Below are 24,910 nucleotides of genomic sequence, written 5' to 3' on the forward strand. Positions count from 1 at the left end.
TTAAACGTAAGCGGAATTCCGAGAATAATGGAAGCGTTCCGAAGCATTTTTAAACGTCAGCAGAATTCCGAGAACAATGGAAGAGTTCCGAAGCATTTTTAAACCTCAGCGGAATTCCGAGAACAATTGAAGTGTTCCGAAGCATTTTTAAACGTCAGCGGAATTCCGAGAACAACGGAAGAGTTCCGAAGCAATTTTAAACTTCAGCGGAATTCCGAGAACAATGGAAGAGTTCCGAAGCATTTTTAAACATCAGCAGAATTCCAAGAACAATGGAAGAGTACCAAAGCATTTTTAAACTTCAGCGGATTTCCGAGAAAAATGGAAGGGTTCCGAAGCATTTTTAAACTTCCATGGAATTCCGAGAACAATGAAAGAGTTCCGAAGCATTTTTAAATGTCAGTGGAATTCCGAGAATAATGGAACAATTCTGAAGAATTTCAAAACTTCAGTGGAATTTCGAGAACAATGGAAAAGTTCCAAAGCAATTTTAAACTTCAACGGAATTCCGAGAACAATGGAAGAGTTCCAAAGCAATTTTAAACTTCAACGGAATTCCGAGAACAATGGAAGAGTTCCGAAGCATTTTTAAACCTGAGTGGAATTAGGAGAACAATTGAAGTGTTCCGAAGCATTTTTAAACGTCAGTGGAATTCCGAGAACAACGGAAGAGTTACGAAGCAATTTTAAACTTCAGCGGAATTCCGAGAACAATGGAAGAGTTCCAAAGCATTTTTAAACATCAGCAAAATTCCGAGAACAATGGAAGAGGTCCGATGCATTTTTAAACTTCAGCGGAATTTCGAGAACAATGGAAGGGATCCGAAGCATTTTTAAACTTCAGCGGAATTCCGAGAACAATGGAAGCGTTCCAAAGCATTTTTAAACGTCAGCAGAATTCCGAGAAGAATGGAAGAGTTCCGAAGCATTTTTAAACCTCAGCGGAATTCCGAGAACAATTGAAGTGTTCCGAAGCATTTTTAAATGTCAGCGGAATTCCGAGAACAACGGAAGAGTTCCGAAGCAATTTTAAACTTCAGCGGAATTCCGAGAACAATGGAAGAGTTCCGAAGCATTTTTAAACGTCAGCAGAATTCCGAGAAAAATGGAAGAGTACCGAAGCATTTTTAAACTTCAGCGGATTTCCGAGAAAAATGGAAGGGTTCCGAAGCATTTTTAAACTTTCATGGAATTCCGAGAACAATGAAAGAGTTCCGAAGCATTTTTAAATGTCAGCGGAATTCCGAGAATAATGGAACAGTTCTGAAGAATTTCAAAACTTCAGTGGAATTTCGAGAACAATGGAAGAATTCCGAAGCAATTTTAAACTTCAGCGGAATTCCGAGAACAATGAAAGAGTTCCGAAGCATTTTTAAACTTCCATGGAATTCCGAGAACAATGAAAGAGTTCCGAAGCATTTTTAAATGTCAGCGGAATTCCGAGAACAATGAAAGAGTTCCGAAGCATTTTTAAACTTCCATGGAATTCCGAGAACAATGGAAGAGTTCCGAAGCATTTTTAAACCTCAGCGGAATTCCGAGAACAATTGAAGTGTTCCGAAGCATTTTTAAACGTCAGCGGAATTCTGAGAACAATTGAAGTGTTCCGAAGCATTTTTAAACGTCAGCGGAATTCCGAGAACAACGGAAGAGTTCCGAAGCAATTTTAAACTTCAGCGGAATTCCGAGAACAATGGAAGAGTTCCGAAGCATTTTTAAACATCAGCAGAATTCCGAGAACAATGGAAGAGTACCGAAGCATTTTTAAATGTCAGCAAAATTCCGAGTACAATGGAAGAGGTCCGAAGCATTTTTAAACGTCAGCGGAATTCCGAGAAAAATGGAAGAGTTCTGAAGGATTTTAAAACTTCAGCGGAATTCCGAGAACAATGGAAGAGTTACGAAGCAATTTTAAACTTCAGCGGAATTCCGAGAACAATGGAAGAGTTCCAAAGCATTTTTAAACATCAGCAAAATTCCGAGAACAATGGAAGAGGTCCGATGCATTTTTAAACTTCAGCGGAATTTCGAGAACAATGGAAGGGATCCGAAGCATTTTTAAACTTCAGCGGAATTCCGAGAACAATGGAAGCGTTCCAAAGCATTTTTAAACGTCAGCAGAATTCCGAGAAGAATGGAAGAGTTCCGAAGCATTTTTAAACCTCAGCGGAATTCCGAGAACAATTGAAGTGTTCCGAAGCATTTTTAAATGTCAGCGGAATTCCGAGAACAACGGAAGAGTTCCGAAGCAATTTTAAACTTCAGCGGAATTCCGAGAACAATGGAAGAGTTCCGAAGCATTTTTAAACGTCAGCAGAATTCCGAGAAAAATGGAAGAGTACCGAAGCATTTTTAAACTTCAGCGGATTTCCGAGAAAAATGGAAGGGTTCCGAAGCATTTTTAAACTTTCATGGAATTCCGAGAACAATGAAAGAGTTCCGAAGCATTTTTAAATGTCAGCGGAATTCCGAGAATAATGGAACATTTCTGAAGAATTTCAAAACTTCAGTGGAATTTCGAGAACAATGGAAGAGTTCCGAAGCAATTTTAAACTTCAGCGGAATTCCGAGAACAATGGAAGAGTTCCGAAGCATTTTTAAATGTCAGCAAAATTCCGAGTACAATGGAAGAGGTCCGAAGCATTTTTAAACGTCAACGGAATTCCGAGAATAATGGAAGAGTTCTGAAGGATTTTAAAACTTCAGCGGAATTCCGAGAACAATGGAAGAGTTACGAAGCAATTTTAAACTTCAGCGGAATTCCGAGAACAATGGAAGAGTTCCGAAGCATTTTTAAACTTCAAAGGAATTTCGAGAACAATGGAAGAGTTCCGAAGCATTTTTAAACATCAGCAGAATTCCGAGAACAATGGAAGAGTTCAGAAGCATTTTTAAACGTCTGCAGAATTCCGAGAAAAATGGAAGAGTACCGAAGCAATTTTAAACTTCAGCGGATTTCCGTGAAAAATGGACGATTTTGGAAGCAATTTTAAACGCCAGCAGAATTCCGAGAACAGTGGAAGAGTTCCGAAGCATTTTTAAACCTCAGCAAAATTCGGACAACAATGGAAGAGGTCCGACGCATTTTTAAACTTCAGCGGAATACATAGAACAATGGAAGAGTTCCGAAGCATTTTTAAACTTTAGCAGAATTCCGAGAACAATGGGAGTGTTCCGAAGCATTTTTAAACGTCAGAGGAACTCTGAGAACTATGGAAGAGTTCCGAAGCATTTCTGAATGTCATCGGAATTCAGAGAACAATGGAAGAGTTCTGAAGCATTTTTACACATCAGCGGAATTTGAGAACAATGGTAGTGTTCCGAAGTATTTTTACACGTCAGCGGAATTCCGAGAACAATGGAAGAGTTCCGAAGCATTTTTAAACTTCAGCAGAATTCCGAAAACAATGGAAGAGTTCCGAAGCATTTTTAAACTTCAGTGGAATTCCGAGATCAATGGAAGAGTTCCGAAGCATTTTTATAACATCAGCGGAATTCCGAGAACAATGGAAGAGTTCCGAAGCATTTTTAAACATCAGCAGAATTCCGCGAACAATGGAAGAGTTCAGAAGCATTTTTAAACGTCTGCAGAATTCCGAGAAAAATGGAAGAGTACCGAAGCAATTTTAAACTTCAGCGGATTTCCGAGAAAAATGGAAGTGTTCCGAAGCATTTTTAAACTTCCATGGAATTCCGAGAACAATGAAAGAGTTCCGAAGCATTTTTAAATGTCAGCGGAATTCCGAGAATAATGGAACAGTTCTGAAGAATTTTAAAACTTCAGTGGAGTTTCGAGAACAATGGAAGAGTTCCGAAGCATTTTTAAACCTCAGCGGAATTCCGAGAACAATTGAAGTGTTCCGAAGCATTTTTAAACGTCAGCGGAATTCTGAGAACAATTGAAGTGTTCCGAAGCATTTTTAAACGTCAGCGGAATTCCGAGAACAACGGAAGAGTTCCGAAGCAATTTTAAACTTCAGCGGAATTCCGAGAACAATGGAAGAGTTCTGAAGCATTTTTAAACATCAGCAGAATTCCGAGAACAATGGAAGAGTACCAAAGCATTTTTAAACTTCAGCGGATTTCCGAGAAAAATGGAAGGGTTCTGAAGCATTTTTAAACTTCCATGGAATTCCGAGAACAATGAAAGAGTTCCGAAGCATTTTTAAATGTCAGCGGAATTCCGAGAATAATGGAACAGTTCTGAAGAATTTCAAAACTTCAGTGGAATTTCGAGAACAATGGAAGAGTTCCAAAGCAATTTTAAACTTCAACGGAATTCCGAGAACAATGGAAGAGTTCCGAAGCATTTTTAAACCTCAGCGGAATTCGGAGAACAATTGAAGTGTTCCGAAGCATCTTTAAACGTCAGTGGAATTTCGAGAACAATGGAAGGGATCCGAAGCATTTTTAAACTTCAGCGGAATTCTGAGAACAATGGAAGCGTTCCGAAGCATTTTTAAACGTCAGCAGAATTCCGAGAAGAATGGAAGAGTTCCGAAGCATTTTTAAACCTCAGCGGAATTCCGAGAAGAATTGAAGTGTTCCGAAGCATTTTTAAACGTCAGCGGAATTCCGAGAACAACGGAAGAGTTCCGAAGGAATTTTAAACTTCAGTGGAATTCCGAGAACAATGGAAGAGTTCCGAAGCATTTTTAAACGTCAGCAGAATTCCGAGAACAATGGAAGATTTCCGAAGCATTTTTAAACCTCAGCGGAATTCCGAGAACAATTGAAGTGTTCCGAAGCATTTTTAAACGTCAGCGGAATTCCGAGAACAACGGAAGAGTTCCGAAGCAATTTTAAACTTCAGCGGAATTCCGAGAACAATGGAAGAGTTCTGAAGCATTTTTAAACATCAGCAGAATTCCGAGAACAATGGAAGAGTACCAAAGCATTTTTAAACTTCAGCGGATTTCCGAGAAAAATGGAAGGGTTCTGAAGCATTTTTAAACTTCCATGGAATTCCGAGAACAATGAAAGAGTTCCGAAGCATTTTTAAATGTCAGCGGAATTCCGAGAATAATGGAACAGTTCTGAAGAATTTCAAAACTTCAGTGGAATTTCGAGAACAATGGAAGAGTTCCAAAGCAATTTTAAACTTCAACGGAATTCCGAGAACAATGGAAGAGTTCCGAAGCATTTTTAAACCTCAGCGGAATTCGGAGAACAATTGAAGTGTTCCGAAGCATCTTTAAACGTCAGTGGAATTTCGAGAACAACGGAAGAGTTCCGAAGCAATTTTAAACTTCAGCGGAATTCCGAGAACAATGGAAGAGTTCCGAAGCAATTTTAAACTTCAAAGGAATTTCGAGAACAATGGAAGAGTTCAGAAGCATTTTTAAACGTCAGCAGAATTCCGAGAAAAATGGAAGAGTACCGAAGCATTTTTAAACTTCAGCGGATTTCCGAGAAAAATGGAAGGGTTCCAAAGCATTTCTGAATGTCAGCGGAATTCCGAGAATAATGGAACATTTCTGAAGAATTTTAAAACTTCAGTGGAATTTCAAGAACAATGGAAGGGATCCGAAGCATTTTTAAACTTCAGCGGAATTCCGAGAACAATGGAAGCATTCCGAAGCATTTGTAAACGTCAGCAGAATTCCGAGAAGAATGGAAGAGTTCCGAAGCATTTTTAAACCTCAGCGGAATTCCGAGAAGAATTGAAGTGTTCCGAAGCATTTTTAAACGTCAGCGGAATTCCGAGAACAACGGAAGAGTTCCGAAGCAATTTTAAACTTCAGCGGAATTCCGAGAACAATGGAAGAGTTCCGAAGCATTTTTAAACGTCAGCAGAATTCCGAGAAAAATGGAAGAGTACCGAAGAATTTTTAAACTTCAGCGGATTTCCGAGAAAAATGGAAGGGTTCCGAAGCATTTTTAAACTTTCATGGAATTTCGAGAACAATGAAAGAGTTCCGAAGCATTTTTAAATGTCAGCGGAATTCCGAGAATAATGGAACAGTTCTGAAGAATTTCAAAACTTCAGTGGAATTTCGAGAACAATGGAAGAGTTCCGAAGCAATTTTAAACTTCAGCGGAATTCCGAGAACAATGAAAGAGTTCCGAAGCATTTTTAAATGTCAGCAAAATTCCGAGTACAATGGAAGAGGTCCGAAGAATTTTTAAACGTCAGCGGAATTCCGAGAATAATGGAAGAGTTCTGAAGGATTTTAAAACTTCAGCGGAATTCCGAGAACAATGGAAGAGTTACGAAGCAATTTTAAACTTCAGCGGAATTCCGAGAACAATGGAAGAGTTCCGAAGCATTTTTAAACTTCAAAGGAATTTCGAGAACAATGGAAGAGTTCCGAAGCATTTTTAAACATCAGCAAAATTCCGAGAACAATGGAAGAGGTCCGATGCATTTTTAAACTTCAGCGGAATTCGGAGAACAATGGAAGAGTTCCGAAGCATTTTTACACATCAGCAGAATTCCGAGAACAATGGAAGAGATCAGAAGCATTTTTAAACGTCTGCAGAATACCGAGAAAAATGGAAGAGTACCGAAGCAATTTTAAACTTCAGCGGATTTCCGAGAAAAATGGAAGTGTTCAGAAGCATTTTTAAACTTCCATGGAATTCCGAGAACAATGAAAGAGTTCCAAAGCATTTTTAAATGTCAGCGGAATTCCGAGAATAATGGAACAGTTCTGAAGAATTTCAAAACTTCAGTGGAATTTCGAGAACAATGGAAGAATTCCAAAGCAATTTTAAACTTCAACGGAATTCCGAGAACAATGGAAGAGTTCCGAAGCATTTTTAAACCTCAGCGGAATTCGGAGAACAATTGAAGTGTTCCGAAGCATCTTTAAACGTCAGTGGAATTTCGAGAACAACGGAAGAGTTCCGAAGCAATTTTAAACTTCAGCGGAATTCCGAGAACAATGGAAGAGTTCCGAAGCATTTTTAAACTTCAAAGGAATTTCGAGAACAATGGAAGAGTTCAGAAGCATTTTTAAACGTCAGCAGAATTCCGAGAAAAATGGAAGAGTACCGAAGCATTTTTAAACTTCAGCGGATTTCCGAGAAAAATGGAAGGGTTCCAAAGCATTTCTGAATGTCAGCGGAATTCCGAGAATAATGGAACATTTCTGAAGAATTTTAAAACTTCAGTGGAATTTCGAGAACAATGGAAGGGGTCCGAAGCATTTTTAAACTTCAGCGGAATTCCGAGAACAATGGAAGCGTTCCGAATCATTTTTAAACGTCAGCAGAATTCCGAGAAGAATGGAAGAGTTCCGAAGCATTTTTAAACCTCAGCGGAATTCCAAGAAGAATTGAAGTGTTCCGAAGCATTTTTAAACGTCAGCGGAATTCCGAGAACAACGGAAGAGTTCCGAAGTAATTTAAACTTCAGCGGAATTCCGAGAACAATGGAAGAGTTCCGAAGCATTTTTAAACGTCAGCAGAATTCCGAGAAAAAAGGAAGAGTACCGAAGCATTTTTAAACTTCAGCGGATTTCCGAGAAAAATGGAAGGGTTCCGAAGCATTTTTAAACTTTCATGGAATTCCGAAAACAATGAAAGAGTTCCGAAGCATTTTTAAATGTCAGCGGAATTCCGAGAATAATGGAACAGTTCTGAAGAATTTCAAAACTTCAGTGGAATTTCGAGAACAATGGAAGAGTTCCGAAGCAATTTTAAACTTCAGCAGAATTCCGAGAACAATGAAAGAGTTCCGAAGCATTTTTAAATGTCAGCAAAATTCTGAGTACAATGGAAGAGGTCCGAAGCATTTTTAAACGTAAGCGGAATTCCGAGAATAATGGAAGAGTTCTGAAGGATTTTAAAACTTCAGCGGAATTCCGAGAACAATGGAAGAGTTATGAAGCAATTTTAAACTTCAGCGGAATTCCGAGAACAATGGAAGAGTTCCGAAGCATTTTTAAACTTCAAAGGAATTTCGAGAACAATGGAAGAGTTCCGAAGCATTTTTAAACATCAGCAAAATTCCGAGAACAATGGAAGAGGTCCGATGCATTTTTAAACTTCAGCGGAATTCGAAGAACAATGGAAGAGTTCCGAAGCATTTTTACACATCAGCAGAATTCCGAGAACAATGGAAGAGATCAGAAGCATTTTTAAACGTCTGCAGAATTCCGAGAAAAATGGAAGAGTACCGAAGCAGTTTTAAACTTCAGCGGATTTCCGAGAAAAATGGAAGTGTTCAGAAGCATTTTTAAACTTCCATGGAATTCCGAGAACAATGAAAGAGTTCCAAAGCATTTTTAAATGTCAGCGGAATTCCGAGAATAATGGAACAGTTCTGAAGAATTTTAAAACTTCAGTGGAGTTTCGAGAACAATGGAAGCGTTCCGAAGTATTTTTAAACTTCAGCGGAATTCCGAGAACAATGGAAGCGTTCCGAAGCATTTTTAAACGTCAGCAGAATTCCGAGAACAATGGAAGAGTTCCGAAGCATTTTTAAACCTCAGCGGAATTCCGAGAACAATTGAAGTGTTCCGAAGCATTTTTAAACGTCAGCGGAATTCCGAGAACAACGGAAGAGTTCCGAAGCAATTTTAAACTTCAGCGGAATTCCGAGAACAATGGAAGAGTTCCGAAGCATTTTTAAACATCAGCAGAATTCCAAGAACAATGGAAGAGTACCAAAGCATTTTTAAACTTCAGCGGATTTCCGAGAAAAATGGAAGGGTTCCGAAGCATTTTTAAACTTCCATGGAATTCCGAGAACAATGAAAGAGTTCCGAAGCATTTTTAAATGTCAGCGGAATTCCGAGAATAATGGAACAATTCTGAAGAATTTCAAAACTTCAGTGGAATTTCGAGAACAATGGAAAAGTTCCAAAGCAATTTTAAACTTCAACGGAATTCCGAGAACAATGGAAGAGTTCCAAAGCAATTTTAAACTTCAACGGAATTCCGAGAACAATGGAAGAGTTCCGAAGCATTTTTAAACCTGAGTGGAATTCGGAGAACAATTGAAGTGTTCCGAAGCATTTTTAAACGTCAGTGGAATTCCGAGAACAACGGAAGAGTTCCGAAGCAATTTTAAACTTCAGCGGAATTCCGAGAACAATGGAAGAGTTCCGAAGCATTTTTAAACGTCAGCAGAATTCCGAGAAAAATGGAAGAGGTCCGATGCATTTTTAAACTTCAGCGGAATTCGGAGAACAATGGAAGAGTTCCGAAGCATTTTTACACATCAGCAGAATTCCGAGAACAATGGAAGAGATCAGAAGCATTTTTAAACGTCTGCAGAATTCCGAGAAAAATGGAAGAGTACCGAAGCAGTTTTAAACTTCAGCGGATTTCCGAGAAAAATGGAAGTGTTCAGAAGCATTTTTAAACTTCCATGGAATTCCGAGAACAATGAAAGAGTTCCAAAGCATTTTTAAATGTCAGCGGAATTCCGAGAATAATGGAACAGTTCTGAAGAATTTTAAAACTTCAGTGGAGTTTCGAGAACAATGGAGGCGTTCCGAAGTATTTTTAAACTTCAGCGGAATTCCGAGAACAATGGAAGCGTTCCGAAGCATTTTTAAACGTCAGCAGAATTCCGAGAACAATGGAAGAGTTCCGAAGCATTTTTAAACCTCAGCGGAATTCCGAGAACAATTGAAGTGTTCCGAAGCATTTTTAAACGTCAGCGGAATTCCGAGAACAACGGAAGAGTTCCGAAGCAATTTTAAACTTCAGCGGAATTCCGAGAACAATGGAAGAGTTCCGAAGCATTTTTAAACATCAGCAGAATTCCAAGAACAATGGAAGAGTACCAAAGCATTTTTAAACTTCAGCGGATTTCCGAGAAAAATGGAAGGGTTCCGAAGCATTTTTAAACTTCCATGGAATTCCGAGAACAATGAAAGAGTTCCGAAGCATTTTTAAATGTCAGCGGAATTCCGAGAATAATGGAACAATTCTGAAGAATTTCAAAACTTCAGTGGAATTTCGAGAACAATGGAAAAGTTCCAAAGCAATTTTAAACTTCAACGGAATTCCGAGAACAATGGAAGAGTTCCAAAGCAATTTTAAACTTCAACGGAATTCCGAGAACAATGGAAGAGTTCCGAAGCATTTTTAAACCTGAGTGGAATTCGGAGAACAATTGAAGTGTTCCGAAGCATTTTTAAACGTCAGTGGAATTCCGAGAACAACGGAAGAGTTCCGAAGCAATTTTAAACTTCAGCGGAATTCCGAGAACAATGGAAGAGTTCCGAAGCATTTTTAAAAGTCAGCAGAATTCCGAGAAAAATGGAAGAGTACCGAAGCATTTTTAAACTTCAGCGGATTTCCGAGAAAAATGGAAGGGTTCCGAAGCATTTTTAAACTTTCATGGAATTCCGAGAACAATGAAAGAGTTCCGAAGCATTTTTAAATGTCAGCGGAATTCCGAGAATAATGGAACAGTTCTGAAGAATTTCAAAACTTCAGTGGAATTTCGAGAACAATGGAAGAGTTCCGAAGCAATTTTAAACTTCAGCGGAATTCCGAGAACAATGAAAGAGTTCCGAAGCATTTTTAAACTTCCATGGAATTCCGAGAACAATGAAAGAGTTCCGAAGCATTTTTAAATGTCAGCGGAATTCCGAGAATAATGGAACATTTCTGAAGAATTTTAAAACTTCAGTGGAATTTCGAGAACAATGGAAGGGTTCCGAAGCATTTTTAAACTTCAGCGGAATTCCGAGAACAATGGAAGAGTTCCGAAGCATTTTTAAACTTCAAAGGAATTTCGAGAACAATGGAAGAGTTCCGAAGCATTTTTAAACATCAGCAAAATTCCGAGAACAATGGAAGAGGTCCGTTGCATTTTTAAACTTCAGCGGAACACATAGAACAATGGGAGAGTTCCGAAGCATTTTTAAACTTCAGCGGAATTCCGAGAACAATGGAAGAGTTCTGAAGCATTTTTACACATCAGCGGAATTCGAGAACAATGGTAGTGTTCCGAAGCATTTTTACACGTCAGCGGAATTCCGACAACAATGGAAGAGTTCCGACGCATTTTTAAACTTCAGCGGAATTCCGAGAACAATGGAAGCATTCCGAAGCATTTTTAAATGTCAGCAGAATTCCGAGAACAATGGAAGAGTTCCGAAGCATTTTTAAACCACAGTGGAATTCCGAGAACAATTGAAGTGTTCCGAAGCATTTTTAAACGTCAGCGGAATTCCGAGAACAACGGAAGAGTTCCAAAGCAATTTTAAACTTCAGCGGATTTCCGAGAAAAATGGAAAGGTTCCGAAGCATTTTTAAACTTCCATGGAATTCCGAGAACAATGAAAGAGTTCCGAAGCATTTTTAAATGTCAGCGGAATTCCGAAAATAATGGAACAGTTCTGAAGAATTTCAAAACTTCAGTGGAATTTCGAGAACAATGGAAGAGTTCCGAAGCAATTTTAAACTTCAGCGGAATTCGAAGAACAATGGAAGACTTCCGAAGCATTTTTAAATGTCATCAAAATTCCGAGTACAATGGAAGAGGTCCGAAGCATTTTTAAACGTCAGCGGAATTCCGAGAATAATGGAAGAGTTCTGAAGGATTTTAAAACTTCAGCGGAATTCCGAGAACAATGGAAGAGTTCCGAAGCAATTTTAAACTTCAGCGGAATTCCGAGAACAATGGAAGAGTTCCGAAGCATTTTTAAACTTCAAAGGAATTTCGAGAACAATGGAAGAGTTCTGAAGCATTTTTACACATCAGCGGAATTCGCGAACAATGGTAGTGTTCCGAAGCATATTTACACGTCAGCGGAATTCCGAGAACAATGGAAGAGTTCCGAAGCATTTTTAAACTTCAGCGTAATTCTGAGAACAATGAAAGAGTTCCGAAGCATTTTTAAACTTCAGCAGAATTCCGAAAACAATGGACGAGTTCTGAAGAATTTTAAAACTTCAGTGGAGTTTCGAGAACAATGGAAGAGTTCCGAAGCATTTTTAAACGTCAGCAGAATTCCGAGAACAATGGAAGAGTTCCGAAGCATTTTTAAACCTCAGCGGAATTCTGAGAACAATTGAAGTGTTCCGAAGCATTTTTAAACGTCAGCGGAATTCCGAGAACAATTGAAGTGTTCCGAAGCATTTTTAAACGTCAGCGGAATTCGAGAACAACGGAAGAGTTCCGAAGCAATTTTAAACTTCAGCGGAATTCCGAGAACAATGGAAGAGTTCCGAAGCATTTTTAAACATCAGCAGAATTCCGAGAACAATGGAAGAGTACCAAAGCATTTTTAAACTTCAGCGGATTTCCGAGATAAATGGAAGGGTTCCGAAGCATTTTTAAACTTCCATGGAATTCCGAGAACAATGAAAGAGTTCCGAAGCATTTTTAAATGTCAGCGGAATTCCGAGAATAATGGAACAGTTCTGAAGAATTGCAAAACTTCAGTGGAATTTCGAGAACAATGGAAGAGTTCCAAAGCAATTTTAAACTTCAACGGAATTCCGAGAACAATGGAAGAGTTCCGAAGCATTTTTAAACCGCAGCGGATTTCGGAGAACAATTGAAGTGTTCCGAAGCATCTTTAAACGTCAGTGGAATTTCGAGAACAACGGAAGAGTTCCGAAGCAATTTTAAACTTCAGCGGAATTCCGAGAACAATGGAAGAGTTCCGAAGCATTTTTAAACTTCAAAGGCATTTCGAGAACAATGGAAGAGTTCAGAAGCATTTTTAAACGTCAGCAGAATTCCGAGAAAAATGGAAGAGTACCGAAGCATTTTTAAACTTCAGCGGATTTCCGAGAAAAATGGAAGGGTTCCAAAGCATTTCTGAATGTCAACGGAATTCCGAGAATAATGGAACATTTCTGAAGAATTTTAAAACTTCAGTGGAATTTCGAGAACAATGGAAGGGATCCGAAGCATTTTTAAACTTCAGCGGAATTCCGAGAACAATGGAAGCGTTCCGAAGCATTTTTAAACATCAGCAGAATTCCGAGAAGAATGGAAGAGTTCCGAAGCATTTTTAAACCTCAGCGGAATTCCGAAAATAATTGAAGTGTTCCGAAGCATTTTTAAACGTCAGCGGAATTCCGAGAACAACGGAAGAGTTCCGAAGCAATTTTAAACTTCAGCGGAATTCCGAGAACAATGGAAGAGTTCCGAAGCATTTTTAAACATCAGCAGAATTCCGAGAACAATGGAAGAGTACCAAAGCATTTTTAAACTTCAGCGGATTTCCGAGAAAAATGGAAGGGTTCCGAAGCATTTTTAAACTTCCATGGAATTCCGAGAACAATGAAAGAGTTCCGAAGCATTTTTAAATGTCAGCGGAATTCCGAGAATAATGGAACAGTTCTGAAGAATTTCAAAACTTCAGTGGAATTTCGAGAAAAATGGAAGAGTTCCAAAGCAATTTTAAACTTCAACGGAATTCCGAGAACAATGGAAGAGTTCCAAAGCAATTTTAAACTTCAACGGAATTCCGAGAACAATGGAAGAGTTCCGAAGCATTTTTAAACCTCAGTGGAATTCGGAGAACAATTGAAGTGTTCCGAAGCATTTTTAAACGTCAGTGGAATTCCGAGAACAACGGAAGAGTTCGGAAGCAATTTTAAACTTCAGCGGAATTCCGAGAACAATGGAAGAGTTCCGAAGCATTTTTAAACTTCAAAAGAATTTCGAGAACAATGGAAGAGTTCAGAAGCATTTTTAAACGTCAGCAGAATTCCGAGAAAAATGGAAGAGTACCGAAGCATTTTTAAACTTCAGCGGAATTCGAAGAACAATGGAAGACTTCCGAAGCATTTTTAAATGTCATCAAAATTCCGAGTACAATGGAAGAGGTCCGAAGCATTTTTAAACGTCAGCGGAATTCCGAGAATAATGGAAGAGTTCTGAAGGATTTTAAAACTTCAGCGGAATTCCGAGAACAATGGAAGAGTTCCGAAGCAATTTTAAACTTCAGCGGAATTCCAAGAACAATGGAAGAGTTCCAAAGCATTTTTAAACTTCAAAGGAATTTCGAGAACAATGGAAGAGTTCTGAAGCATTTTTACACATCAGCGGAATTCGCGAACAATGGTAGTGTTCCGAAGCATATTTACACGTCAGCGGAATTCCGAGAACAATGGAAGAGTTCCGAAGCATTTTTAAACTTCAGCGTAATTCTGAGAACAATGAAAGAGTTCCGAAGCATTTTTAAACATCAGCAGAATTCCGAGAACAATGGAAGAGTTCAGAAGCATTTTTAAACGTCAGCAGAATTCCGAGAAAAATGGAAGAGTACCGAAGCATTTTTAAACTTCAGCGGATTTCCGAGAAAAATGGAAGGGTTCCAAAGGATTTCTGAATGTCAGCGGAATTCCGAGAATAATGGAACATTTCTGAAGAATTTTAAAACTTCAGTGGAATTTCGAGAATAATGGAAGGGATCCGAAGCATTTTTAAACTTCAGCGGAATTCCGAGAACAATGGAAGCGTTCCGAAGCATTTTTAAACATCAGCAGAATTCCGAGAAGAATGGAAGAGTTCCGAAGCATTTTTAAACGTCAGTGGAATTCCGAGAACAACGTAAGAGTTCGGAAGCAATTTTAAACTTCAGCGGAATTCCGAGAACAATGGAAGAGTTCCGAAGCATTTTTAAACTTCAAAAGAATTTCGAGAACAATGGAAGAGTTCAGAAGCATTTTTAAACGTCAGCAGAATTCCGAGAAAAATGGAAGAGTATCGAAGCATTTTTCAACTTCAGCGGAATTCGAAAAACAATGGAAGAATTCCGAAGCATTTTTAAATGTCATCAAAATTCTGAGTACAATGGAAGAGGTCCGAAGCATTTTTAAACGTCAGCGGAATTCTGAGAACAATGAAAGAGTTCCGAAGCATTTTTAAACATCAGCAGAATTCCGAGAACAATGGAAGAGTTCAGAAGCATTTTTAAACGTCAGCAGAATTCCGAGAAAAATGGAAGGGTTCCAAAGGATTTCTGAATGTCAGCGGAATTCCGAGAATAATGGAACATTTCTGAAGAATTTTAAAACTTCAGTGGAATTTCGAGAACAATGGAAGGGATCCGAAGAATTTTTAAACTTCAGCAGAATTCCGAGAACAATGGAAGCGTTCCGAAGCATTTTTAAACATCAGCAGAATTCCGAGAAGAATGGAAGAGTTCCGAAGCATTTTTAAACCTCAGCGGAATTCCGAGAACAATTGAAGTGTTCCGAAGCATTTTTAAACGTCAGCGGAATTCCGAGAACAACGGAAGAGTTCCGAAGCAATTTTAAACTTCAGCGGATTTCCGAGAAAAATGGAAGTGTTCCGAAGCATTTTTAAACTTCCATGGAATTCCGAGAACAATGAAAGAGTTCCGAAGCATTTTTAAATGTCAGCGGAAATCCGAGAATAATGGAACATTTCTAAAGAATTTTAAAACTTCAGTGGAATTTCGAGAACAATGGAAGGGTTCCGAAGCATTTTTAAACTTCAGCGGAATTCCGAGAACAATGGAAGAGTTCCGAAGCATTTTTAAACTTCAAAGGAATTTCGAGAACAATGGAAGAGTTCCGAAGCATTTTTAAACATCAGCAAAATTCCGAGAACAATGGAAGAGGTCCGTTGCATTTTTAAACTTCAGCGGAACACATAGAACAATGGGAGCGTTCCGAAGCATTTTTAAACTTCAGCGGAATTCCGAGAACAATGGAAGAGTTCTGAAGCATTTTTACACATCAGCGGAATTCGAGAACAATGGTAGTGTTCCGAAGCATTTTTACACGTCAGTGGAATTCCGACAACAATGGAAGAGTTCCGAAGCATTTTTAAACTTCAGCGGAATTCCGAGAACAATGGAAGCATTCCGAAGCATTTTTAAATGTCAGCAGAATTCCGAGAACAATGGAAGAGTTCCGAAGCATTTTTAAACCACAGTGGAATTCCGAGAACAATTGAAGTGTTCCGAAGCATTTTTAAACGTCAGCGGAATTCCGAGAACAACGGAAGAGTTCCAAAGCAATTTTAAACTTCAGCGGATTTCCGAGAAAAATGGAAAGGTTCCGAAGCATTTTTAAACTTCCATGGAATTCCGAGAACAATGAAAGAGTTCCGAAGCATTTTTAAATGTCAGCGGAATTCCGAAAATAATTTAACAGTTCTGAAGAATTTCAAAACTTCAGTGGAATTTCGAGAACAATGGAAGAGTTCCGAAGCAATTTTAAACTTCAGCGGAATTCGAAGAACAATGGAAGACTTCCGAAGCATTTTTAAATGTCATCAAAATTCCGAGTACAATGGAAGAGGTCCGAAGCATTTTTAAAAGTCAGCGGAATTCCGAGAATAATGGAAGAGTTCTGAAGGATTTTAAAACTTCAGCGGAATACTGAGAACAATGGAAGAGTTCCGAAGCATTTGTAAACTTCAGCGGAATTCCGAGAACAATGGAAGAGTTCCGAAGCATTTTTAAACATCAGCAGAATTCCGAGAACAATGGAAGAGTACCAAAGCATTTTTAAACTTCAGCGGATTTCCGAGAAAAATGGAAGGGTTCCGAAGCATTTTTAAACTTCCATGGAATTCCGAGAACAATGAAAGAGTTCCGAAGCATTTTTAAATGTCAGCGGAATTCCGAGAATAATGGAACAGTTCTGAAGAATTTCAAAACTTCAGTGGAATTTCGAGAACAATGGAAGAGTTCCAAAGCAATTTTAAACTTCAACGGAATTCCGAGAACAATGGAAGAGTTCCAAAGCAATTTTAAACTTCAACGGAATTCCGAGAACAATGGAAGAGTTCCGAAGCATTTTTAAACCTCAGTGGAATTCGGAGAACAATTGAAGTGTTCCGAAGCATTTTTAAACGTCAGCAGAATTCCGAGAAAAATGGAAGAGTACCGAAGCATTTTTAAACTTCAGCGGAATTCGAAGAACAATGGAAGACTTCCGAAGCATTTTTAAATGTCATCAAAATTCCGAGTACAATGGAAGAGGTCCGAAGCATTTTTAAACGTCAGCGGAATTCCGAGAATAATGGAAGAGTTCTGAAGGATTTTAAAACTTCAGCGGAATTCCGAGAACAATGGAAGAGTTCCGAAGCATTTTTAAACTTCAAAGGAATTTCGAGAACAATGGAAGAGTTCTGAAGCATTTTTACACATCAGCGGAATTCGCGAACAATGGTAGTGTTCCGAAGCATATTTACACGTCAGCGGAATTCCGAGAACAATAGAAGAGTTCCGAAGCATTTTTAAACTTCAGCGTAATTCTGAGAACAATGAAAGAGTTCCGAAGCATTTTTAAACTTCAGCAGAATTCCGAAAACAATATACGAGTTCCGAAGCATTTTTAAACTTCAGCGGAATTCCGAGATCAATGGAAGAGTTCCGAAGCATTTTTAAACAACAGCAGAATTCCGAGAACAATGGAAGAGTTCAGAAGCATTTTTAAACGTCAGCAGAATTCCGAGAAAAATGGAAGAGTACCGAAGCATTTTTAAACTTCAGCGGATTTCCGAGAAAAATGGAAGGGTTCCAAAGGATTTCTGAATGTCAGCGGAATTCCGAGAATAATGGAACATTTCTGAAGAATTTTAAAACTTCAGTGGAATTTCGAGAACAATGGAAGGGATCCGAAGCATTTTTAAACTTCAGCGGAATTCCGAGAACAATTGAAGTGTTCCGAAGCATTTTTAAACGTCAGCGGAATTCCGAGAACAACGGAAGAGTTCCGAAGCAATTTTAAACATCAGCGGAATTCCGAGAACAATGGAAGAGTTCCGAAGCATTTTTAAACATCAGCAGAATTCCGAGAACAATGGAAGAGTACCAAAGCATTTTTAAACTTCAGCGGATTTCCGAGAAAAATGGAAGGGTTCCGAAGCATTTTTAAACTTCCATGGAATTCCGAGAACAATGAAAGAGTTCCGAAGCATTTTTAAATGTCAGCGGAATTCCGTGAATAATGGAACAGTTCTGAAGAATTTCAAAACTTCAGTGGAATTTCGAGAACAATGGAAGAGTTCCGAAGCAATTTTAAACTTCAGCGGAATTCCGAGAACAATGGAAGAGTTCCGAAGCATTTTTAAATGTCAGCAAAATTCCGAGTACAATGGAAGAGGTCCGAAGCATTTTTAAACGTCAGCGGAATTCCGAGAATAATGGAAGAGTTCTGAAGCATTTTTAAACTTCAGCGGAATTCCGAGAACAATGGAAGAGTTCCGAACCATTTTTAAACGTCAGAGGAATTCCGAGAACAATGGAAGAGTTCAGAAGCATTTTTAAACGTCTGCAGAATTCCGAGAAAAATGGAAGAGTACCGAAGCAATTTTAAACTTCAGCGGATTTCCGTGAAAAATGGAAGATTTCGGAAGCAATTTTAAACGCCAGCAGAATTCCGAGAACAGTGGAAGAGTTCCGAAGCATTTTTAAACCTCAGCAAAATTCGGACAACAATGGAAGAGGTCCGACGCATTTTTAAACTTCAGCGGAATACATAGAACAATGGAAGAGTTCCGAAGCATTTTTAAACTTTAGCAGAATTCCGAGAACAATAGGAGTGTTCCGAAGCATTTTTAAACGTCAGAGGAATTCTGAGAACTATGGAAGAGTTCCGAAGCATTTCTGAATGTCATCGGAATTCAGAGAACAATGGAAGAGTACCGAAGCAATTTTAAACTTCAGCGGATTTCCGAGAAAAATGGAAGTGTTCCGAAGCATTTTTAAACTTCCATGGAATTCCGAGAACAATGAAAGAGTTCCGAAGCATTTTTAAACTTCCATGGAATTCCGAGAACAATGAAAGAGTTCCGAAGCATTTTTAAATGTCAGCGGAATTCCGAGAATAATGGAACATTTCTGAAGAATTTTAAAACTTCAGTGGAATTTCGAGAACAATGGAAGGGTTCCGAAGCATTTTTAAACTTCAGCGGAATTCCGAGAACAATGGAAGAGTTCCGAAGCATTTTTAAACTTCAAAGGAATTTCGAGAACAATGGAAGAGTTCCGAAGCATTTTTAAACATCAGCAAAATTCCGAGAACAATGGAAGAGGTCCGTTGCATTTTTAAACTTCAGCGGAACACATAGAACAATGGGAGAGTTCCGAAGCATTTTTAAACTTCAGCGGAATTCCGAGAACAATGGAAGAGTTCTGAAGCATTTTTACACGTCAGCGGAATTCCGACAACAATGGAAGAGTTCCGACGCATTTTTAAACTTCAGCGGAATTCCGAGAACAATGGAAGCATTCCGAAGCATTTTTAAATGTCAGCAGAATTCCGAGAACAATGGAAGAGTTCCGAAGCATTTTTAAACCACAGTGGAATTCCGAGAACAATTGAAGTGTTCCGAAGCATTTTTAAACGTCAGCGGAATTCCGAGAACAACGGAAGAGTTCCAAAGCAATTTTAAACTTCAGCGGATTTCCGAGAAAAATGGAAAGGTTCCGAAGCATTTTTAAACTTCCATGGAATTCCGAGAACAATGAAAGAGTTCCGAAGCATTTTTAAATGTCAGCGGAATTCCGAAAATAATGGAACAGTTCTGAAGAATTTCAAAACTTCAGTGGAATTTCGAGAACAATGGAAGAGTTCCGAAGCAATTTTAAACTTCAGCGGAATTCGAAGAACAATGGAAGACTTCCGAAGCATTTTTAAATGTCATCAAAATTCCGAGTACAATGGAAGAGGTCCGAAGCATTTTTAAACGTCAGCGGAATTCCGAGAATAATGGAAGAGTTCTGAAGGATTTTAAAACTTCAGCGGAATTCCGAGAACAATGGAAGAGTTCCGAAGCAATTTTAAACTTCAGCGGAATTCCGAGAACAATGGAAGAGTTCCGAAGCATTTTTAAACTTCAAAGGAATTTCGAGAACAATGGAAGAGTTCTGAAGCATTTTTACACATCAGCGGAATTCGCGAACAATGGTAGTGTTCCGAAGCATATTTACACGTCAGCGGAATTCCGAGAATAATGGAAGAGTTCCGAAGCATTTTTAAACTTCAGCGTAATTCTGAGAACAATGAAAGAGTTCCGAAGCATTTTTAAACTTCAGCAGAATTCCGAAAACAATGGACGAGTTCCGAAGCATTTTTAAACTTCAGCGGAATTCCGAGATCAATGGAAGAGTTCCGAAGCATTTTTAAACATCAGCAGAATTCCGAGAACAATGGAAGAGTTCAGAAGCATTTTTAAACGTCTGCAGAATTCCGAGAAAAATGGAAGAGTACCGAAGCAATTTTAAACTTCAGCGGATTTCCGTGAAAAATGGACGATTTCGGAAGCAATTTTAAACGCCAGCAGAATTCCGAGAACAGTGGAAGAGTTCCGAAGCATTTTTAAACCTCAGCAAAATTCGGACAACAATGGAAGAGGTCCGACGCATTTTTAAACTTCAGCGGAATACATAGAACAATGGAAGAGTTCCGAAGCATTTTTAAACTTTAGCAGAATTCCGAGAACAATAGAAGTGTTCCGAAGCATTTTTAAACGTCAGAGGAATTCTGAGAACTATGGAAGAGTTCCGAAGCATTTCTGAATGTCATCGGAATTCAGAGAACAATGGAAGAGTACCGAAGCAATTTTAAACTTCAGCGGATTTCCGAGAAAAATGGAAGTGTTCCGAAGCATTTTTAAACTTCCATGGAATTCCGAGAACAATGAAAGAGTTCCGAAGGATTTTTGAATGTCAGCGGAATTCCGAGAATAATGGAACAGTTCTGAAGAATTGCAAAACTTCAGTGGAATTTCGAGAACAATGGAAGAGTTCCAAAGCAATTTTAAACTTCAACGGAATTCCGAGAACAATGGAAGAGTTCCGAAGCATTTTTAAACCGCAGCGGATTTCGGAGAACAATTGAAGTGTTCCGAAGCATCTTTAAACGTCAGTGGAATTTCGAGAACAACGGAAGAGTTCCGAAGCAATTTTAAACTTCAGCGGAATTCCGAGAACAATGGAAGAGTTCCGAAGCATTTTTAAACTTCAAAGGCATTTCGAGAACAATGGAAGAGTTCAGAAGCATTTTTAAACGTCAGCAGAATTCCGAGAAAAATGGAAGGGTTCCAAAGGATTTCTGAATGTCAGCGGAATTCCGAGAATAATGGAACATTTCTGAAGAATTTTAAAACTTCAGTGGAATTTCGAGAACAATGGAAGGGATCCGAAGAATTTTTAAACTTCAGCAGAATTCCGAGAACAATGGAAGCGTTCCGAAGCATTTTTAAACATCAGCAGAATTCCGAGAAGAATGGAAGAGTTCCGAAGCATTTTTAAACCTCAGCGGAATTCCGAGAACAATTGAAGTGTTCCGAAGCATTTTTAAACGTCAGCGGAATTCCGAGAACAACGGAAGAGTTCCGAAGCAATTTTAAACTTCAGCGGATTTCCGAGAAAAATGGAAGTGTTCCGAAGCATTTTTAAACTTCCATGGAATTCCGAGAACAATGAAAGAGTTCCGAAGCATTTTTAAATGTCAGCGGAAATCCGAGAATAATGGAACATTTCTAAAGAATTTTAAAACTTCAGTGGAATTTCGAGAACAATGGAAGGGTTCCGAAGCATTTTTAAACTTCAGCGGAATTCCGAGAACAATGGAAGAGTTCCGAAGCATTTTTAAACTTCAAAGGAATTTCGAGAACAATGGAAGAGTTCCGAAGCATTTTTAAACATCAGCAAAATTCCGAGAACAATGGAAGAGGTCCGTTGCATTTTTAAACTTCAGCGGAACACATAGAACAATGGGAGCGTTCCGAAGCATTTTTAAACTTCAGCGGAATTCCGAGAACAATGGAAGAGTTCTGAAGCATTTTTACACATCAGCGGAATTCGAGAACAATGGTAGTGTTCCGAAGCATTTTTACACGTCAGTGGAATTCCGACAACAATGGAAGAGTTCCGAAGCATTTTTAAACTTCAGCGGAATTCCGAGAACAATGGAAGCATTCCGAAGCATTTTTAAATGTCAGCAGAATTCCGAGAACAATGGAAGAGTTCCGAAGCATTTTTAAACCACAGTGGAATTCCGAGAACAATTGAAGTGTTCCGAAGCATTTTTAAACGTCAGCGGAATTCCGAGAACAACGGAAGAGTTCCAAAGCAATTTTAAACTTCAGCGGATTTCCGAGAAAAATGGAAAGGTTCCGAAGCATTTTTAAACTTCCATGGAATTCCGAGAACAATGAAAGAGTTCCGAAGCATTTTTAAATGTCAGCGGAATTCCGAAAATAATTTAACAGTTCTGAAGAATTTCAAAACTTCAGTGGAATTTCGAGAACAATGGAAGAGTTCCGAAGCAATTTTAAACTTCAGCGGAATTCGAAGAACAATGGAAGACTTCCGAAGCATTTTTAAATGTCATCAAAATTCCGAGTACAATGGAAGAGGTCCGAAGCATTTTTAAAAGTCAGCGGAATTCCGAGAATAATGGAAGAGTTCTGAAGGATTTTAAAACTTCAGCGGAATACTGAGAACAATGGAAGAGTTCCGAAGCATTTGTAAACTTCAGCGGAATTCCGAGAACAATGGAAGAGTTCCGAAGCATTTTTAAACATCAGCAGAATTCCGAGAACAATGGAAGAGTACCAAAGCATTTTTAAACTTCAGCGGATTTCCGAGAAAAATGGAAGGGTTCCGAAGCATTTTTAAACTTCCATGGAATTCCGAGAACAATGAAAGAGTTCCGAAGCATTTTTAAATGTCAGCGGAATTCCGAGAATAATGGAACAGTTCTGAAGAATTTCAAAACTTCAGTGGAATTTCGAGAACAATGGAAGAGTTCCAAAGCAATTTTAAACTTCAACGGAATTCCGAGAACAATGGAAGAGTTCCAAAGCAATTTTAAACTTCAACGGAATTCCGAGAACAATGGAAGAGTTCCGAAGCATTTTTAAACCTCAGTGGAATTCGGAGAACAATTGAAGTGTTCCGAAGCATTTTTAAACGTCAGCAGAATTCCGAGAAAAATGGAAGAGTACCGAAGCATTTTTAAACTTCAGCGGAATTCGAAGAACAATGGAAGACTTCCGAAGCATTTTTAAATGTCATCAAAATTCCGAGTACAATGGAAGAGGTCCGAAGCATTTTTAAACGTCAGCGGAATTCCGAGAATAATGGAAGAGTTCTGAAGGATTTTAAAACTTCAGCGGAATTCCGAGAACAATGGAAGAGTTCCGAAGCATTTTTAAACTTCAAAGGAATTTCGAGAACAATGGAAGAGTTCTGAAGCATTTTTACACATCAGCGGAATTCGCGAACAATGGTAGTGTTCCGAAGCATATTTACACGTCAGCGGAATTCCGAGAACAATAGAAGAGTTCCGAAGCATTTTTAAACTTCAGCGTAATTCTGAGAACAATGAAAGAGTTCCGAAGCATTTTTAAACTTCAGCAGAATTCCGAAAACAATATACGAGTTCCGAAGCATTTTTAAACTTCAGCGGAATTCCGAGATCAATGGAAGAGTTCCGAAGCATTTTTAAACAACAGCAGAATTCCGAGAACAATGGAAGAGTTCAGAAGCATTTTTAAACGTCAGCAGAATTCCGAGAAAAATGGAAGAGTACCGAAGCATTTTTAAACTTCAGCGGATTTCCGAGAAAAATGGAAGGGTTCCAAAGGATTTCTGAATGTCAGCGGAATTCCGAGAATAATGGAACATTTCTGAAGAATTTTAAAACTTCAGTGGAATTTCGAGAACAATGGAAGGGATCCGAAGCATTTTTAAACTTCAGCGGAATTCCGAGAACAATTGAAGTGTTCCGAAGCATTTTTAAACGTCAGCGGAATTCCGAGAACAACGGAAGAGTTCCGAAGCAATTTTAAACATCAGCGGAATTCCGAGAACAATGGAAGAGTTCCGAAGCATTTTTAAACATCAGCAGAATTCCGAGAACAATGGAAGAGTACCAAAGCATTTTTAAACTTCAGCGGATTTCCGAGAAAAATGGAAGGGTTCCGAAGCATTTTTAAACTTCCATGGAATTCCGAGAACAATGAAAGAGTTCCGAAGCATTTTTAAATGTCAGCGGAATTCCGTGAATAATGGAACAGTTCTGAAGAATTTCAAAACTTCAGTGGAATTTCGAGAACAATGGAAGAGTTCCGAAGCAATTTTAAACTTCAGCGGAATTCCGAGAACAATGGAAGAGTTCCGAAGCATTTTTAAATGTCAGCAAAATTCCGAGTACAATGGAAGAGGTCCGAAGCATTTTTAAACGTCAGCGGAATTCCGAGAATAATGGAAGAGTTCTGAAGCATTTTTAAACTTCAGCGGAATTCCGAGAACAATGGAAGAGTTCCGAACCATTTTTAAACGTCAGAGGAATTCCGAGAACAATGGAAGAGTTCAGAAGCATTTTTAAACGTCTGCAGAATTCCGAGAAAAATGGAAGAGTACCGAAGCAATTTTAAACTTCAGCGGATTTCCGTGAAAAATGGAAGATTTCGGAAGCAATTTTAAACGCCAGCAGAATTCCGAGAACAGTGGAAGAGTTCCGAAGCATTTTTAAACCTCAGCAAAATTCGGACAACAATGGAAGAGGTCCGACGCATTTTTAAACTTCAGCGGAATACATAGAACAATGGAAGAGTTCCGAAGCATTTTTAAACTTTAGCAGAATTCCGAGAACAATAGGAGTGTTCCGAAGCATTTTTAAACGTCAGAGGAATTCTGAGAACTATGGAAGAGTTCCGAAGCATTTCTGAATGTCATCGGAATTCAGAGAACAATGGAAGAGTACCGAAGCAATTTTAAACTTCAGCGGATTTCCGAGAAAAATGGAAGTGTTCCGAAGCATTTTTAAACTTCCATGGAATTCCGAGAACAATGAAAGAGTTCCGAAGCATTTTTAAACTTCCATGGAATTCCGAGAACAATGAAAGAGTTCCGAAGCATTTTTAAATGTCAGCGGAATTCCGAGAATAATGGAACATTTCTGAAGAATTTTAAAACTTCAGTGGAATTTCGAGAACAATGGAAGGGTTCCGAAGCATTTTTAAACTTCAGCGGAATTCCGAGAACAA

The sequence above is a fragment of the Phyllobates terribilis genome, unplaced genomic scaffold (genome assembly GCF_046119375.1).
Source record: "Phyllobates terribilis strain yellow unplaced genomic scaffold, ASM4611937v1 Scaffold_5__5_contigs__length_657084704, whole genome shotgun sequence".
Lineage (NCBI taxonomy): Eukaryota > Metazoa > Chordata > Amphibia > Anura > Dendrobatidae > Phyllobates > Phyllobates terribilis.